Source organism: Bos grunniens, chromosome 28, assembly GCF_055505025.1.
Source record: "Bos grunniens cultivar Pamir isolate PY7600 chromosome 28, Bosgru_T2T1.0, whole genome shotgun sequence".
Classification (NCBI taxonomy): domain Eukaryota; kingdom Metazoa; phylum Chordata; class Mammalia; order Artiodactyla; family Bovidae; genus Bos; species Bos grunniens.
Window position 1 is genome coordinate 26,002,398 of NC_141192.1, and position 20,886 is coordinate 26,023,283.

The 20,886-nt window shown below is 39.6% G+C and overlaps 1 long non-coding RNA gene across 7 annotated transcripts in view; it reads right to left on the bottom strand.

Annotated features, from left to right (window-relative positions):
* Nucleotides 1–20,886, bottom strand: part of LOC147343042 (uncharacterized) — an 88,874-nt gene that overhangs the window by 12,560 nt on the left and 55,428 nt on the right. For 2 of the 7 annotated variants that reach the window (XR_015156891.1, XR_015156887.1), the window contains 2 exons: nucleotides 4,119–4,252; nucleotides 1,207–1,920 (listed from right to left, as the gene is read on the bottom strand). The exons of 3 other annotated variants lie outside the window; for them this stretch is intronic. This is a non-coding gene — a long non-coding RNA (uncharacterized LOC147343042). The remainder of the gene's footprint in view (nucleotides 1–1,206; nucleotides 1,921–4,118; nucleotides 4,253–20,886) is intronic. 2 more of the 7 variants (XR_015156890.1, XR_015156886.1) reach the window with 1 other exon arrangement.

Here is a 20,886-nt window from a genome sequence, read left to right on the forward strand (position 1 = left end):
AATGGGGCACAGTTCTGAAATGAAATCAGAATCTCTGCTTCTAGACTAACAGTCTGGCATCATTTCTATAATGCCCAAATCCCACAGTCGTGCAATTCATATAGCATTTATCAAGCACGTACTTTGCAAAAGCAGATTGCTCACCATCCCTTAAGGCACAATGATCCTCCCATTGCCATAATCTCCCCATAGACATGGGATGTTTATAGTATCATATAATTTGAGGATTGGAAGAGACCTTAATGGTAATTTGCTTTAACTTCCTACTCAGAGCTGGAATTCCCTTTATAGCTCCCCTGACCTATCGCCAAGCTTCTGTTAGAACATTCCAACACAGATGCCACTGAGGATGAAAATGCAGTGGCTCTGGTGGCATGGTTTTAGAAGTTAGTCCTCTTTTGATTGCTTGTATCAGAAATTTCACTCAAACTGCCCATGCCAAACAAACATATTTTTTCATCTACTAATTTGTGGGTTTGGACCAGGCTTCAGGTATTTCTCAATTAAGGGGCTTGACTACTGCCATCAGAATCTGATCTCCTTGTTTCTTGTCTGATCTCTGTACCAGCCACAATGTCACTGGGATGCAAACCTCTGACTTGCCAAGCCCAAGACTCATATCCAATCCTGTTATCAGAGGTAGGGGCAATGCCACTAAACCCCCAGGTCTGAGGTGAGGGAGAAGCAGCTTCTCGGGAGAAATCAGGAAGAAAGAGAAATGGAAATTGAGCACACAAAAACAACAAATCTCACCACAATGCCATCGTAGTCCATACCCTGAGCTAGAAAAGAAGTCAAGGATGTTTTTCTCTAAAACATTAAAAGTTGAAATAAAGTCAACAGTTGAAACATGACTTGCATTATACTGTCTGTTAGGAATTCTTTTGACCACAATTATCAAATAAGCAAATACTGGCTTAATAGAAGATTCATTTTTCTTACAGAGAAGCTAAGAAATTTTTAGCCTTTTTGGCCTTGATTCAGATGTTTAGCAGTGTCAGGTTTCTGGATTGATGACTTCCAGGTTTTCTTGGTATCTGCTGATGGCAGCAAGAGACACTAAGTCCTACCAACTCTAAGTAACATAGCTTAGAGGCAGGAAGCAGGAGGCAGTGTAGAGCAATCCACGTACTTCTTTTTGATCTAGAAGAAAACCCTCCTTCCCAGAAACCTTTAAAAAAAAAAAAACCACACACTTCTCTTTACCTCTTGTTGTCCAGGACTAGATCACACATCCATGTCCATCAGCAGGCTGTTGGTGTTGTTCAGTTGCTCGGTCATGTCTGACACTTTGTGACCCCATGGACTGCAGCACGTCAAGCATCCCTGTCCTTCACAATCTCCCAGAGTTTGCTCAAATTCATGTCTACTGAATGGTGATGCCATCCAGCCATCTTGTCCTCTTTCATCCCCTTCTCCTCCTCCCTTCAAACTTCCCCAGTATCAGGGTCTTTTCTAATGAATCAGCTCTACGCAGCAGGTGGCCAAAGTACTGGAGCTTCAACTTCAGCATCAGTCCTTCCAGTGAATATTTAGGACTGATTTCCTTTAGGATTGATTGGTTTGATCTCCTTGTAGTCCAAAGGACTCTCAAGAGTCTTCTCCAACACCACAGTTCAAAAACACTCTTTATGTGCTTTAAGATCAATTCTTTGGCAGTCAATCTTCTTTATGGTTCAACTTTCACATCCATACTTGACTACCAGAAAAACCATAGCTTTGACTATATGGAACTTTGTTGGCAAAGTAATGTGTCTGCTTTTTTACATGCTATCTAGATTTGTCATAGCTTTTCTTCCAAGGAGCAAGCGTCTTTTAATTTCATGGCTGCCATCACCATCTGCAGTGATTTTGGAGCCCAAGAAAATAAAGTCTGTCACTCTTTCCATCAGCAGAGGCAATGACATCTGCTTCTCCAGGCTATAGATTGGGAGGAAGACAAAAAGGGGGTCATGGCTTTGAGTATCAAGACTGTCTACTAAAACTTTCTTGGCAAGTGTGTTTTTAATCCCTCTTCCTTCCACCCAAACCAAATAAGGCAATCTGACTATTTTGAAGACAACAGTTCTTGATCCCATGATCTCAGGACCTCCAAGAGAGTCATTAGACCTTTTCAAAATAGCAGTTGAATTATAAACTCTACAAGAGGAGAAATCAAAGTTTATGTCTAAATTCTATAGAAACTATCAAACTGCCTGGCCAATTACAGGCAACAATTATTTTAAAATAAATCAAAATGTCCTGCTCAGAAATAGTGATTTTTCTTTAGTAGTCTTGTGTGTGTGTGTGTGTGTGTATTGTATATGTGTGTGTGTGTGTGTGTGTGTGTATATATATATGTATTGGCTGTGCTGTCTTAGTTGAGGCATGTGTCATCGAGTTCCCCAACCAGGGATTGAACCCAGGTCCCCTGCATTGGGAGCACAGAGTCTTAACCACTGGACCCCCAGGGAAGTTCCTACTGTTGTTCAATCACTGTTGTGTCTGACTCTTTGAGACCCCGTGGACTACAGCATTCCAGGCTTCTTTGTCCTCCAGGCTCCTGTGTCCATGGAACCTTCCAGGCAAGAATACTGCAGTGGGTAAGCCATTCCCTTCTCCAAGAGATCTTCCTGACTTAGGGATCAAACCCAGGTCTCCTGCATGGCAGACAGATTCTTGAACATCTGAGCCAACAGAGAAGCCCAGGGAAGTTCCTAGTAGTCTATATTAATCACAGACCAAGATGTATCTATTTTCTCTGTTTGTACCTTCCCTTTCAGTAGTACCTAGTTAGTTCACATACAGGGGACCATTTTACTGGATTTTGATATATTGGTTTGTTTTTTGTTTCTCCCCTCATTAGTAAAGCAGTCTTTCAGCAGAACAAATTTCATTAGCCACATGCTCTACTCCAGTGGTTCCCAAACTTTCCATGGAGACACTATATCAAAATCACCCAGGAAGCTTCCATGTACAGATTCTAAACCACCAGCCTCAGAATCTCAAATGCCAGGGATCCCAGATGAGGCCAAGGTAACCTCATTTTTAAAAAGCTTCTGGTTTCAGCTGAATTTGGAGCCACTGGTCAAAGCAACCAAACTAATCAGACAAAACAGACAAAAAGTTTTCTTTTCAGTTGCACTTTGTAGCCCAGTAGACATTCTGTTGGAGAAGGCAATGGCAACCCACTCCAGTACTCTTGCCTGGAAAATCCCATGGATGGAGGAGCCTGGTGGGCTGCTGTCTTTGGGGTCACATAGAGTTGGACACGACTGAGCGACTTCACTTTCACTTCTCATTTTTCATGCATTGGAGAAGGAAATGGCAACCCACTCCAGTGTTCTTGCCTGGAGAATCCCAGGAAGGGCGGAGCCTGTTGGGCTGCCATCTATGGGGTCACACAGAGTCGGACATGACTGAAGCGACTTAGCAGCAGCATCAGCAGCAGCAGGCATTCTGTTGTCCAGCATGTGCCCAACAATCCAGGGAAGACTTTAGCTATTAAGAGACCTCACACAGTTGAAATTTATCTAAAAAGATAAGGAATGCCTTAATACTGGGGCCTTCTTGAGAAGGTAATTTTTATGCTTTCCCTGTACACATTAAAACTTGCCTAATTTTGTGTCTTCCCAGAAACCAGTCCAAAGACAATTTTCAAACCAAAGTCAATTGATTCTGCCTCCCCAGCAGGAATCTCTCATCCCCATTCCCTAAGACACATGATCCATATCAACGATGGGCACTAAAACATCATCTTGTCTCTGTTTATGCTGTCAGATACATGAAAATTCCTTTTTGTTCTGATCCACTTAGATTTAATGTTTTACCCAGTTTTTCTAGCTCAATGGTCTGCAAAATCTTGGAATTATCATCTCTCATAATGCTTTGTGGGTTCCCAGGTAGCGCTAGTGGGAAAGAACCTGCCTGCCAATGCAGGAGACATAAGAAACATGGGTTCGATCCCTGGGTCAGGAAAATCCCTTGGAGGAGGGCTTGGCAACCCACTACAGTATTCTTGCCTGGAGAATCCCATGGACAGAGAAGCCTGGTAGGTTACAGTCCACAGGGTTGCAAAGAGTTGAACACAACTGAAGTGACTTAGCATACACACATCCACACATGATGCTTTACCCCACCTTAAATTGGAGGCCTATGAAGCGACTCAGCAGCAGCAGCAGTGACTCAGAATGTTAAAGTGAGTCCAGGATCACAATTTCATTCATTAAGCCAGCTAACAGATGATCTGCCTCAGGGTGCATTATTTTTCCACCTAATCCAGTGAACACAACAATGTACCACAAAAAAAAAAAAAAAAAAAGCAAATGTTTACTACAACCTACCTCTAAACCCCTGTGCATTAAAACACAACATTTTTTGTCTTGTCCATTTGAGTAAGGTTGTTTTAATCACAGCAGAATTGTCTATATCTAACATCTATCTCGGCACCCCACTCCAGTACTCTTGCCTGGAAAATCCCATGGACGGAGGAGCCTGGTAGGCTGCAGTCCATGAGGTCGCTAAGAGTCGGACACGACTGAGTGACTTCCTTTTCACTTTTCACTTTCATGCATTGGAGAAGGAAATGGCAACCCACTCCAGTATTCTTGCCTGAAGAATCCCAAGGATGGGGGAGCCTGGTGGGCTGCCGTCTATGGGGTCGCACAGAGTCGGACACGACTGAAGTGACTTGGCAGCAACATCTATCTCACTGAAAAAAGTCAGTATGTGGCTCTATCTTTCTATGAAACACACAAGGAAATCTCCAAAGAGGAGCATCACCCAAGTAAGACAGGCAAATCTCCATGTTGTCAGGGTAATAGTGTTTTCAGCCTTTGTTACTTCCTCTTGAATGGGGAACAAAAAGAAGACTGATTTCCCCATTGAACAAATGATAGATCTCCTTCGAGGGACCCCTAGGCCCGGGGAGAGGGCAATTGTCAATAAGGAGGTAAATTCTGGCTATAGAATGCTCTGTTCACTTGTTCTCCCCTGTTCCTCCCACTTTCAGTAACAGGAACATCACAAAAATAATAATGATGCAGCAACGCAGTATGGTTAGCAAAATCTAATGGAAATACTTATCAGTCTCAGAGCAAGAAAATAATGTCCCCTGTATTTAATATTCCTCACATCTTCCTGGATATTCCTTTGGGCTACTCATTGAAATAATAAAGGAATCTAGAGGTAAATGAATGGAACAATTAAGGATCAGGATCTATTGTGGAAAACAGTCTCATAATTCCATGGTTTGAACAACCTGGGAAGCTGGGGAGGTGAGGGAGGGTAACAAAATAACACTTTCTACATATGTGAAAAGCTGGTGATGGTGATGGCCAAGGAAGCCTGGCATGCTGCAGTCCATGGGGTCACAAAGAGTCGGACATGACTGAGCAACGGAACTGATTGAACTGATCAAAGTGATATACATGGAGTTCTGAGCACAAGAAATAAGCTGGGTTATAATAATAGACATGGGAATTATACATTAGGAAAAATACTATAATATTAATTACTGCTAGATATTTAGCACAATTACAATTATCTGAGAAAACAGGCTCAAAGACTTGCCCACGTTCTCATGTAATAAAGTCAGGATTTGAGCCCTGGGCTGGCAGACACCAATGCACAGATCTTATACATAATTTCTTCTTGGAAGGCTGGGTTTATTTGCAGAGAGACATACAAAGACATAGTAACAAAAAAACAAAACAAAAAAAAAATGACCTCAGTTCATTCTCATTGGTGAAATTGACACTGTGATTTTATTTTAGATCCCACACTCCCCTAGTCAGGATGGCCATGACTTTGCCACTATTTATACCAATTAGGCTTCCCTGGTGACTCAGTCAGTAAAGAATCCACCTGCAATGAGGAAGACCTAGGTTTGATCCCTGAGTTGGGAGGATCCCCTGGAGAAGGGAATGGCAAGCCATACCAGTACTCTTGCCTGGGGAATCCCCAAGGATACAGGGTCCTGGGAGGCTGCAGTCCATCATGTCACAAAGAGTCGGGCATGACTGAGTGACTAAGACAGCACACAGCACAGGATGGAATATCTATGTTCTGGCCAGGCACTAGGAACATGGAACAGATAATATCATTGTGGAAAAAATATTTGCTTCTGCCCCTGAGGTCTGCCTCTTTGCATGAAGACCAGGTATCTTACTCCATTGACATTAGGTTTGTTCTGTAACTTGTATTACACTTTCTTAAAGGTTTGTACACACCCATCCTGTTGAATTCAGGAGTTTCAGTGTGAATTTCTCTGACCAGTGAAACGTGGGAAAAAATAACGCACATCAATTCCAAGTAAGAATTTTTAGGGTTAGCTCATGTTTACTATGTCCCGTTTCCTTTTGCCACCAGCCTGTCGATGATCAGATACAAGCTACTCTGTCAGCCTGAGCACAGAAATGATGACAACATCAAGTGGAATTAGAGACAACCATGATGGACATTCAGTGCAAGCACAGAGTAAACCTTTGTTGTTTGTTGTTGTAGCTACTAAGATATCGCAGTCACTTGTTGCTCCACCATAATTTCATGACCTTACTAATAAGAAAATCTGATCCTGATTTCTATATTCCAAGGCCTCTGAGAGACAGTCCAGAGACCAATGTGCCATACAGGATTGATGGCTACTTCATCATGACTTCACCCAAACCCCTTGCTCTAAACTACTTCATCCAAATCTGTCCCTCCCAGTCTCACAAAATGGAGTCAGGAATGAAAAACACAATTTTTTAGTCTACATACATAACGTTTCCATAGATTCTGTTAAAAAAAAGAAAGAAAGAAAGAAAGAGCTAATGAAAATGCTGCCTAGAATCAGACACAGTCCTTAAAAGCAAGCCCCCTGCAGCCAATCAGGCATGAATTCTAATCTACTGGTTACCAGATTTGAAATGTGAGGCATAATATTTCCTGTCTCATATTATTTTCTATCTCTTAAACCATGGTTTGCTTATTAGTAAAACAAGGACAACAACAGTATTGTGAGGAGAGGTATTGGAGCAACATCACTCAGAATTAGAGAAATGCAAATCAAAACAATGAGATACACCTCACACTGCTAGGATGTCTACTACCAAAAGACAAGTAATAACAAGTATTGGTGAGGTTGTAGAGAAAGGAGAATCCTTATATACTGTTGATAGGAAGGTAAACGGGTACAGCCTCTAGGGAAAACAGTATGGAGTTTCCTCAAAAAATTTAAAAGAGAACTACCATACGATTCAGCAATTTCACTTCTGGGTAATTAGGCAGGAAAACTATTTCTAAGAGACATCTGCATAACAGCCAAGACATGGAAATAACTGAAGTGCCCACTGATGGATGAACAGATAAAGATAATGTGATATAAATGACATATATGCACAATTGGATATTATTTAGCTTCCCTGGTGGCTCAGACAGTAAAGCGTCTGTCTACAATGTGGGAGACCTGGGTTCAATCCCTGGGTCTGGAAGATCCCCTGGAGAAGGAAATGGCAATCCACTCCAGTACTATTGCCTGGAAAATCCCATGGACAGAGGAGCCTGGTAGGCTACAGTCCATGGGGTTGCAAAGAGTCGGACACGACTGAGTGACTTCGCTTTCACTAGCCATAAAAAAGAAGGAAATCCTGCCATTTACAACACAGATGGAACTTGAGAGCATTATGCTAAGTGAAATAAGTCAGATATAGACAAATACTGTATGATCCCATTTATATGTGGTATCCAAAAAAACTGAAATGGAAACAGAGAACAGATTTATAGTTGCCATTGGCACGGGGGGGGGGGGGTGGGGGGGGTGCTGCGGAATGAGTCAAGAGGGTCAAAGACACAAACTTTGTTTTTAAGATAAAAAAGTTCTGGGAATTTAATGTACAGCATAGTGACTATAGTTAACAATACTGAAATAAATAGTACTTGAAAGTTGCTAAGGGAGTAGATCTTAAAAGTCTTCATTATAAGAAATAAAGCTTTATAACTATGTGAGGTGGTGGATATTAACTAAACTTATTGTGATAAATAGACTTCCCAGGTGGCACTAATGGTAGAGAATCTGCCTGCAAATGCAGGAGATGCAAGAGATGCAGGTTTGATCCCTGGGTCAGGAAGATTATCTAGAGTAGGAAATCACAACCAGCTCCAGTATTCTTGCCTGAAAATTCCATGGACAGAGGAGCCTGGAGGGCTAAAGTTCATGGGACTGCAGAGAGTAGGACATGACTAACAATGACTAACACACACAGACACACACGAACACACACATTGTGATAAATATATCACAATATATCAAATCATTATGTAGTATACCTTAAGCTTACATACTGTGGCATGTTGATGATACCTCAATAAAAATGGAAAAAATTTTTAAAGCTTTAAAATGAAATGAACAGGGGGTGGTCCTAAGATGGCAGAGGAATAGGACGAGGAGACCACTTTCTCTCCCACAAATTCATCAAAAGAACATCTGAACCCTGAGTAAATTCCACAAAACAACTTCTGAATGCTGGCAGAGAACATCAGGCACCCAGAAAAGCAGCCCATTGTCTTCAAAAGGAAGTAGGAAAAAATATAAAAGACAAAAAGAGAGACAAAAGAGGTAGGGACAGAGGTCCATCCTGGGAAGGGAGTCTTAACTGAGTCTGGGAGGACTGGGAGGAAAAATAAATAAATAATTAAAACCCACAGATTATGTGCCCAACGGAAACTCCCCCAGTGGAGAAGCAGCGCAGACACCTGCATCTGCCACTAGCAAGCAGAGGCTGGGCAGGGAGGCGCAGGCTGCATTGCTTAGAATAAGGATAGGGCGTGAATGCCCCGAGGGCAATCTGAGGGACCTAACTTGGGCTAGCAAACCAGACTGTGGGATAGCTACCACACAAAAAGCCCTAACCTAAGACACCGCCACACCCACTCACAGAACAAAAGACTGAGCAGATAGCCGGCTGCACCATCCCCCTCTGGTGACAGGCAGCCAGAGCCAGAAGGGGGCAATCGCGGCCCCAGAGAGGCATTATCTACCAAACTGCAAGCAGGCTTTGTTGCTAACCAAGACTTCTTGGGATTCTGGACAGTCAACATCCGCCTGAAAAGGTGCACCAGTTGTACACCCAGAAAACCGAGTGGCAGGGAAGGGGAAGGCGATAAGTCGCAGTGACCGCGCTAGCCAAACACCTGGTCACCTGAGCTGCTCAGACCTGGGAAGGGCACAAAATGCAGGCCCAACCAAGTCTGCACCTCTGAGGATGACCCAAGTACCTGAAACTGAGCGGCTTAGGCCTGGGAAGTGCATACAACCCAGGGCCGGCCTCAGACAGTTCCTGGCAGAGCCACTTAGAGCCTAAGCAATGTAGACAGGGAAAGCACACATGCCGTGAGCGGGGGCAACCCCAGTGTGGCCCAGACATTGTGAGCGCACACCAGTGTTATTTGTTTGCAGCGTCCCTCCCTCCCCACTGCACGACTGAACAAGTGAGCCTAAAAAAGTGTCCACCACCAGCCCCTTGTGTCAAGGTGGAAATTAGACACTGAAGAGACCAGCAAACAGAAGAAGCTAAAACAGAGGGAACCTCCTTGGAAGCAACAGGTGCAATAGATTAAAACCCTGTAGTTAGTACCGACTACATAGGAAGGGGCCTATAGATCTTGAGAAATATAAGCCAGATCAAGGAACTATCTGAAAATGAACTGACCCCACACTACCCACATTAACACTAGAGAAAGTCCTAGATATATTTTTACTATTTTTAGTATCATTCTTTAATTTGTTTTATTTTTAAGTCCTTTATTACTCCTTTTTCATTTTTATACTCTATTACTTTGCAAAAAGAAAAGAGAGACCCTATTTTTTAAAGCAAACTATATATATATATATATATATATTATAATTTTTGTGACTTTGTGTTTTTTTTTTAATACTGTATTTTTGAAAATCCAACCTCTACTCTAGATTTTTAACCTCTGATTTTTGGTATTTGTTATCAATTTTGTACCTTTAAGAAACCAATCTTCAGTACCCATTTTTACTTGGGAGCAATATTACTGGCTTGACTGCTCTCTCCCCCTTTGGACTCTCCTTTTTCTCCACCAGGTCGCCTCTATCTCCTCCCTCCCCCTTCTCTTCTCTACCCAACTCTTTGAATCTCTTTGTGTGTTCCGGACGGTGGAGAACACTTAGGGAACTGATTACTGGCTGGATCTATCTCTGTCCTTTGGATTCCCCCCTTTATCCTCCTGGCCACCTCTGTCTCCTTCCTTCCTCTTCTCTTCTCTTCTCTTGATTCTACTTCATCTCATCCTGGTCACCTCTATCCCCCTCTTCCCTCTTCTCTTCTGCATGTAACTCTGTGAACCTCTCTGGGTGTCCCTCACTGTGGAGAAAATTTTCATCTTTAATCTAGATGTTTTATCAGTGGTGCTGTATAGATGGAGAAGTCTTGAGGCTACTGTAAAAATAAGACTGAAAACCAAAAGCAGAAGGCTTAAGGCAAAATCCTGAGAACACCAAAAAACTCCTGATTCCAGGGAACATTAATCAACAGGAGCTCATCAAATGCCTTCATACCTACACTGAAACCAAGCACCACGCAAGGGCCAACAAGTTCCAGAGCAAGATATACCATGCAAATTCTCCAGCAACACAGCAACACAGCCCTGAGCTTCAATACACAGGCTGCCCAAAGTCACTCCAAACCCACTGACATCTCATAACTCATTACTGGACACTTCATTGCACTTCAGAGAGAAGAAATCAAGCTCCACCCACCAGAACACCCACACAAGCTTCCCTAACCAGGAAACCTTGACAAGCCACCCATACAACCCCACCCACAGTGAGGAAACTCCACAATAAAGAGAACTCCACAAACTGCCAGAATACAGAAAGGCCACCCCAAACTCAGCAATATAAACAAGATGAAGAGACAGAGGAATATCCAGCAGGTAAAGGAACAGGATAAATGCCCACAAAACCAAACAAAAGAGGACGAGATAATGAATCTACCTGATAAAGAATTCTGAATAATGATAGTGAAAATGATCCAAAATCTTGAAAACAAAATGGAATCACAGATAAATAGCCTTGAGACAAGGATTGAGAAGATGCAAGAAAGGTTTAACAAGGACCTAGAAGAAATAAAAAAGTCGATATATAATGAATAATGCAATAAATGATATCAAAAACACTCTGGAGGGAACCAACAGTAGAATAACGGAGGCAGAAGACAGGATTAGTTAAATAGAAGAAAGAATGGTAGAAATAAATGAATCAGAGAGGAAAAAAGAAAAACAAATTAAAAGAAATGAGGACAACCTCAGAGACCTCTGGGACAATGTTAAATGCCCCAATATTCGAATCATAGGAGTCCCAGAAGAAGAAGACAAAAAGAAAGAACATGAGAAAATACTTGAGGAGATAATAGTTGAAATCTTCCCTAAAATCGGGTAGGAAATAATCACCCAAGTTCAAGAAACCCAGAGAGTCCCAAACAGAACAAACCCAAGGCGAAACACCCCAAGACACATATTAATCAAATTAACAAAGATCAAACACAAAGGACAAATATTAAAAGCAGGAAGGGAAAAACAACAAATAACACACAAGAGGATTCCCATAAGGATAAAAGTTGATCTTTCAATAGAAACTCTTCAGGCCAGGAAGGAATGGCAGGACATACTTAAAGTAATGAAAGAAAATAATCTGCAGCCCAGATTACTGTACCCAGCAAGGATCTCATTCAAGTATGAAGGAGAAATCAAAAGCTTTACAGAGAAGCAAAAGCTGAGAGAATTCAGCACTACCAAACCAGTTCTCCAACAAATACTAAAGGATCTTATCTAGACAGGAAACACAAAAAGGGTGTATAAACCCGAATCCAAAACAATAAAGTAAATGGCAATGGGATCATACTTATCAATAATTACCTTAAACGTAAATGGGTTGAATGCCCCAACCAAAAGACAAAGACTGGCTGAATGGATACAAAAACGAGATCCCTATATATGTTGTCTACAAGAGACCCACCTCAAAACAAGGGACACATACAGACTGAAAGTCAAGGGCTGGAAAAAGATTTTCCATGCAAATAGAGACCAAAAGAAAGCAGGAGTAGCAATACTCATATCAGATAAAATAGACTTTAAGACAAAGGCTGTGAAAAGAGACAAAGAAGGTCACTACATAATGATCAAAGGATCAATCCAAGAAGAAGATATAACAATTATAAATATATACTCAACCAACATAGGAGCACCACAATATGTAAGATAAATGCTAACAAGTATGAAAGGGGAAACTAACAATAACACAATAATAGTGGGAGACTTTAATACCCCACTCACACCTATGGATAGATCAACTAAACAGAAAATTAACAAGGAAACACAAACTTTAAACAATACAATAGACCAGTTAGACCTAATTGATATCTATAGGACATTTCACCCAAAAACAATGAATTTCACCCTTTTCTCAAGCGCACATGGAACCTTCTCCAGGATAGATCACATCCTGGGCCATAAATCTAGCCTTGGGAAATTCAAAAAAATTCAAATCATTCCAAGCATCTTTTCTGACAATGCAGTAAGATTAGATCTCAATTACAGGAGAAAAACTATTAAAAATTCCAACATATGGAGGCTGAAAAACATGCTGCTGAATAACCAACAAATCACAGAAGAAATCAAAAAAGAAATCAAAATATGCATAGAAGTGAATGAAAATGAAAACACAACAACCCAAAACCTGTGGGACACTGTAAAAGCAGTGCTAAGGGGAAGAGTTCATCGCAATACAGGCATACCTCAAGAAACAAGAAAAAAGTCAAATAAATAACCTACCTCTACACCTAAAGCAACTAGAAAAGGAAGAAATGAAGAAACCTAGGGCTAGTAGAAGGAAAGAAATCTTAAAAATTAGGGCAGAAAAATGCAAAAGAAACAAAAGAGACCATAGCAAAAATCAACAAAGCCAAAACCTGGTTCTTTGAGAGGATAAATAAAATTGACAAAGCATTAGCCAGACTCATCAAGAAACAAAGGGAGAAAAATCAAATCAATAAAATTAGAAATGAAAATGGAGAGATCATAACAGACAACACAGAAATACAAAGGATCATAAGAGACTACTATCAGCAATTATATGCCAATAAAATGGACAACTTGGAAGAAATGGACAAATTCTTAGAAAAGTACAACTTTCCAAAACTGAACCAGAAAGAAACAGAAAATCATAACAGACCCATAACAAGCATGGAAATTGAAACTGTAATCAAAAATCTTCCAGCAAACAAAAGCCCAGGTCCAGACGGCTTCACAGCTGAACTCTACCAAAAATTCAGAGAAGAGCTAACACCTATCCTGCTCAAACTCTTCCAGAAAATTGCAGAGGAAGGTAAACTTCCAAACTCATTCTATGAGGCCACCATCACCCTAATACCAAAACCTGACAAAGATCCCGCAAAAAAAGAAAACTACAAGCCAATATCACTGATGAACATAGATGCAAAAATCCTTAACAAAATTCAAGCAATCAGAGTCCAACAACACATTGAAAAGATCATACATCATGACCAAGTGGGCTTTATCCCAGGGATGCAAGGATTCTTCAATATCCACAAATCAATCAATGTAATACACCACATTAACAAATTGAAAAATAAAAACCATATGATTATCTCAATAGATGCAGAGAAAGCTTTTGACAAAATTCAACATCCATTTATGATAAAAACTCTCCAGAAAGCAGGAATAGAAGGAACATACCTCAACATAATAAAAGCTATATATGACAAACCCACAGCAAACATTATCCTCAATGGTGAAAAATGAAAGCATTTCCCCTAAAGTCAGGTACAAAACAAGGGTGCCCACTCTCACCACTACTATTCAACATATTTTTGGAAGTTTTGGGCACAGCAATCAGAGCAGAAAAACAAATAAAGGAATCCAAATAGGAAAAGAAGAAGTAAAACTCTCCCTGTTTGCAGATGACATGATCCTCTACATAGAAAACCCTAAAGACTCCACCAGAAAATTACTAGAGCTAATCAATGGATATAGTAAAGTTGCAGGATATAAAATCAACACACAGAAATCCCTTGTATTCCTATACACTAACAATGAGAAAATAGAAAGAGAAATTAAGGAAACAATTCCATTCACCATTGCAACGAAAAGAATAAATACTTAGGAATATATCTACCTAAAGAAACAAAAGACATATATATAGAAAACTATAAAACACTGGTGAAAGAAAGCAAAGAGGACACTAATAGATGGAGAAATATACCGTGTTCATGGATCAGAAGAATCAATATAGTGAAAATGAGTATTCTACCCAAAGCAATCTATGGATTCAATGCAATCCCTATCAAGCTACCAATGGTATTTTTCACAGAGCTAGAACAAATAATTTTACAATTTGTATGGAAATACAAAAAACCTCGAATAGCCAAAGCAATCTTGAGAAAGAAGAATGGAACTGGAGGAATCAACCTGCCTGACTTCAGTCTCTACTACAAAGCCACAGTCATCAAGATAGTATGGTACTGGCACAAAGACAGAAATATAGATCAATGGAACAAAATAGAAAGCCCAGAGATAAATCCATGCACCTATGGACACCTCATCTTTGACAAAGGAGGTAAGACTATACAATGGAAAAAAGACAATCTCTTTAACAAGTGGTGCTGGTAAACTTGTCAACCACTTGTAAAAGAATGAAACTAGAACACTTTCTAACACCACACACAAAAATAAACTCAAAATGGATTAAAGATCTAAACATAAGACCAGAAACTATACAACTCCTAGAGGAGAACATAGGCAAAACACTCTCCAACATAAATCACAGCAGGCTCCTCTATGACCCACCTCCCAGAATATTGGAAATAAAAGCAAAAATAAATAAATGGGACCTAATAAAAATTAAAAAGCTTCTGCACAACAAAGGAACCTATAAGCAAGGTGAAAAGACAGCCTTCAGAATGGGAGAAAATAATAGTAAATGAAGCAACTGACAAAGAATTAATCTCAAAAATATACAAGCAACTCCTGCAGCTCAATTCCAGAAAACTAAATGACCCAATCAAAAAATGGGCCAAAGAACTAAAGAAACATTTCTCCAAAGAAAACATACAGATGGCTAACAAACACATGAAAAGATACTCTACATCACTCATTATCAGAGAAATGCAAATCAAAACCACAATGAGGTACCATTTCATGCCAGTGAATGGCTGCTATTCAAAAGTCTACAAGCAATAAATGCTGGAGAGGGTGTGGAGAAAAGGGAACCCACTTACACTGTTGGTGGGAATGCAAACTAGTATAGCCACTATGGAGAACAGTGTGGAGATTCCTTAAAAAACTGGAAATAGAACTGCCATATGACCCAGCAATCCCACTGCTGGGTGTACACACTGAGGAAACCAGAATTGAAAGAGACACATGTACCCCAATGTTCATCACAGCACTGTTTATAATAGCCAGGACATGGAAACAACTTAGATGTCCATCAGCAGATGAATGGATAAGAAAGCCGTGGTACATATACACAATGGAGTATTACTCAGCCATTAAAAAGAACACATTTGAGTCAGTTCTAATGAGGTGAATGAAACTGGAGCCAATTATACAGAGTCAAGTAAGCCAGAAAGAAAAACGCCAATACAGTATACTAATGCATATATATGGAATTTAGAAAGATGGTAACGATAACCCTGTATGTGCGACAGCAAAAGAGACACAGATGTATAGAACAGTCTTTTGGACTCTGTGGGAGAAGGTAAGGGTGGGATGATTTGGGAGAATGGCATTGAAACATGTATATTATCATATGTGAAATGAATCTCCAGTCCAGGTTCGATGCATGATACAGGACACTCGGGGCTGGTGCACTGGGATGACCCAGAGGGATGGTATGGGGAGGGAGGTGGGAGGGGCGGTTCAGGATTGGGAACACGTGTACACCCTTGGTGGATTCGTGTTGATGTATGGCAAAACCAATGCAATATTGTAAAGCAATTAGCCTCCAATTAAAATAAATAAATTTATATTAAAATTTATTTAAAAATAAAATAAAATGGATATCCAATGAGAAAAAAATAAAATTAAATGAATAAAACATGGATATTGTGGGAATAAAATGAGACAAAGTTCCTAAAAGCTGTGGCCATAACTGTCACACAGTAAAAGCCGTCAACAATTGTTTGTTACTTTTATGAACTAGGCACTGTGAGAGATAAAATGATCACCATCTAACAGGGATGATGAAATATCAGCATAAATAACAATCTTGAAGGAAAAATGTTATAAATGCTTTAAATGCATGACAGATAAAGTGCTATAAAAGAATAAAGGATCAAAGAGAAAATAATTATAACTGGAAATGGAGGGGAAAAAATCAGAGAAGACTTCATGGAAAAGGTAGTATTTGAATTGGGCCACTTATTACAGATCCTTTAAATATAGATCAACATTCTAAAAGTATTGTCTTCCCATAAGGGAAGCCCAAGAATACTGGAGTGCGTAGTCTATACCTTCTCCAGCAGAACCTCCTGATCCAGGAATCAAACCGGGGTCTCCTGTATTGCAGGTGGATTCTTTACCAACTGAGCTATCAGGGAAGCCTTGATACTCCATACTCAGGAAGTATGGAACAACACTCTATAAATGTCATAGATTTCACTGCAAGAAAATTTTTAATCCTTCAGCAGGAAGTGGGGACTTCCCTGGCTGTCCAGTGGTTAAAAATCCACCTGCCAATGCAAGAGACATGGGTTCAAACACTGGTCCAGGAAGATCCCACAACTAAACCAGTGCATCAAAACTATTAAGCCGGTGCTCTAGAGCCCAGGAACCACAACTACTGAGCCCATGTGCCACTGCTACTGAAGCCTGCATGCCCTAGATGCTCCACATGCTCCACAACAAAAAAAAAAGTCACCACAATGAGAAGCCCATGCATGACAACTAGAGAGTAGACTTCACTCGCCACAACTAGAGAAAGCCAGTGCACGGCAACAAAGACCCAGAGCAGCAGGAAAAGAAAAGAAAAAGCAGTGAAGTGCAACCTGTCATACTTCCTTCTTTGCATTTAAATATTAGAAAGACTTGAACAAATATATTTGATTTGAGAAATCATCTCAGGCTTTATTCTCCCTTCTCTCCTTTAAGGCTTCTGATTTTCCTCTTGATCATTTTTTACTACATTTTGTGCAAATCTTATATGCTTCTGGTATACGTTTTAAATAAATAAAGTATATCATTTACTTTCCTCCTAATATTTCTTTTGGCGAAGGAAATGGCAACCCACTCCAGTATTCTTGCCTGGAGAATCCCATGGACAGAGGATCCTGGCAGGCTACAGTCCATGGGGTCTCAAAGAATTGGACACAGCTAAGCAACTACCCAACCAGTCCATTCTGAAGGAGATCAGCCCTGGGATTTCTTTGGAGGGAATGATGCTGAAGCTGAAACTCCAGTACTTTGGCCACCTCATGCGAAGAGTTGACTCATTGGAAAAGACTCTGATGCTGGGAGGGATTGGGGGCAGGAGGAGAAGGGGACGACAAAGGATGAGATGGCTGGATGGCATCACTGGCTCGATGGACATGAGTCACCATCTCCGGGAGTTGGTGATGGACAGGGAGGCCTGACGTGCTGCGATTCATGGGGTCCCAGAGAGTCGGACACAACTGAGTGACTGAACTGAACTGAACTGAAGCAACTAACACACACACACACACACACACACAATCTTTCTTTAATCTTTTATTTTGGTAACTTGTAGCAGGATTGAGAAAGATTATTCATTATCGTGTGGCTGACACAGAACTTGATAGAATTGGCAGTAAGAATGATCAAATCAGGTTGGTACCATGCACGATGATGTCAGAAATTAGAGTACTAAGTGCTGATTTTCAGCTTAGATTCAATTAGCATAATTTCTCACCTCTACAAAAAAGAAAATCAGCGTAACTGAAAGGCATGTCACTCGTACTCAGCTAAACAGCAGTTTTAAGTTAAATGGCATGTTTTTAGGTTGGGGGAAGTACCTGTAGGAATACCATCTTAGTTCTCTAAAAGGACAGCTATTTTTTTCCAAGTTAAACTAATGAAATAATCTCACATAGTTCAACAACAAAAGAACTTGATCCCTTTAAATAAGAGAAAACTCCAGTTTTCTTTTCTATAGAAAAGTAAGAGAGAAATCAAGAACTTAGAGAAGACTGTGTATAAGAGTAAGTGAAAACTCAAATGTTTTGCATTAACACATCCAGAACAAACACCCATTTCAGAATTCTTCTAAGGGGCATAATTAAATTGATTTTACATCATCTAAGTAAAATAAGCAATACTGTAACATATAGATAGTAAACCACCACGAGCATTTTTGTCAGTTGATTGAAAAGCAGTTCACATAAAAACATATTATCAGCAAAACAAGAACCCAACAAACTGATTTGTATGAATTGGCCATTTGAAGCTCTGAATTATTAATGTCATTGTGGTCATTGATGCAATGCACTTTCATAAAACCTAAAGAAGGCTAAAGGACATCTAAGAGGCTTTTTAAATCTAAAACAGCCAACCTGCTAATCATATATATAAGTAATTCTTAACAGAGTGCGAAAATAATACATCCTTACCAAAATTTATCAAAATTAAACCGTCATTCAAAATAAGAAAGAATTGCACAGAAAGCTTCCTGTTCATTAAAACACAATGTGTTTTCTGTATAACAAGAAACTGTTCTCTTGTAAAAAGAAATTGGACAGCAGTGCACTGATGACTTGTGGCTCATTTTTTCAGAAATTTTAATAGAAAATGGTACATTTTTCTTATATAACTTAAGATTTGCAGTAATATAATACCATGTCCATTTCATAATTCACCTTTGCTAATACTTGTTTATATAGACAAATAGAAAATAAAAAGGGAAGTGAAATACATAAAGAAGGAAATCATGAATATGCCTATCTCCCAAAGAAAACTGTTTTGATCTTTGGTTTATTTTCCCTGATTTATTAGTATCATCATACATACTGTTTTATAAGCTACTTAAACCATGTTCACTAAAATGTATTTTATGAGCTGTTTCCATATCATTACATCATCATTTTCCTCTACTATATGGAAATCTATTATTTAAATTTAACATAATATATTCAATGAATCTTTTAAAAATATATCTTGGACACTTCACTGGCTTCTCTGACTATCATAGCACAATTATTTTTCCATATGTAACTGCTTCCTTCTGATAATTTCCTCTAAGTGGAATTTTCTCCATCAAAGAGAAAGCACCTATTTAAGGCTTTGACACAATTTACCAATTGGCCTAAAAAGGCTATACCAATTTACACCTTACTAGCAATAAAAGAAAGCATTGTCCTTCCTTTGTGCTGTCTAGCACTGGATATTATTATTATTCCTTTTTAAATCTTGGATCTTATAACACTTGGGTTTTAATTTATGAGTAAGTCTTTCTCACCTAAAGCTTAGGTGGATCTGTACATGAAGTTTATCCAAGAACTCTCTCCGACCTAGTAGCTTACAGTGCAAAAAGTATTTTTCACGAGAATGCAAGTACCAGTCAATGCCTTTCATCATAAGCTTACTGACTTGACATTACTGCTAAGTTGCCTAACTCATTCCTGGGATATCTGAATACACAGCATATTCCCTATAGTTTGAATAGATTACTAGCCAAATTTCTGTTCTTCCAGGCCCCTAGGGTAAATTGCTGCTTCACAGAACTAAACGATACCCAAGTATCTATAACTTACTTAGCAGTATCCTGATGTCAGAAGGTTAAAGCACTCCACCATAAAGTGCTGTAAATGAAGAATCTTATTCACTCCTGTGATTTGGAAGAGAAGAACTTAACCTTTATGTTTAAGTACTTCTGATGCATAAATTAAAATGAAACCAGTTACAATTATAAATGAGCACTATTGAATATAAATTGTGAATGTCAGGGCTGAAAACCATTTAAATCAACTATGAATATTTCCATCCTTCTAAAGGTATTAACTAAACCCTTTCTTTACCATGATTAGAGGTCATCAAGCAAGCAGATCTAGCTTGATTCTATAATTCTACAACAACAAAAAGCCCCACTAGATTTTTTGTGACAACGAAGATAGGAAATGGGAAGTATGCCCTTTAAATACCAACTCCTAATTGCAAAGATGTGAATATGCAGATCTAATGACATACATTTAAAGATTAGGTATTAATTGAGTCTGCCTGATATAAATTGCACAATCAATTCTTTTATTAGAAGTGATCATCACTTTCCATTTTGGCACTTGGTAATAACTGACAAAATACCACAGGTTCTCCCTTGCTCTGAGATTTCCCAAGATGACATTACAGCTTGCACAGATTAAATATCTTTGTCCTGCACTCTACAGCCATCAGATAATGTGCTAATACTTTACTTGAAAGGAATGAAAAAGTGATCAAATTAATCTGACCTCTTAATCACTGGGCTTTTAAATAGACCCAGGGATACACATCCGAAATGACTAACAGGCAGTAAGAAATGATCAGATGGCAGAACAGGCTCTTTCATATATAAATTACAGATTTTTTTTTTTTTTTTTTGGAGACTTGCACATCTTTGTTTCTGCTTCACTGATACCATACACAAGCATCTGAGAATTCTTGGCATCCTTCTACACTCTCCAATACCTGTTCTTACAGTGAATTTTGGATACCAACTGTGATGGTTAATTCTATATGTCAACTTGACAGGGCTAAGCAATGCTGGTAAATGCTGGTAAAACATTATTTCTGGGTGAGTCTGTAAAAGTGGTTCTGAAAGAGATAAGCACTTTAATTGGTGAACTGAGGAGAGCAGAGAGCCCACTCCAAAGTAGATGGGCAGCATCCACTCTATCA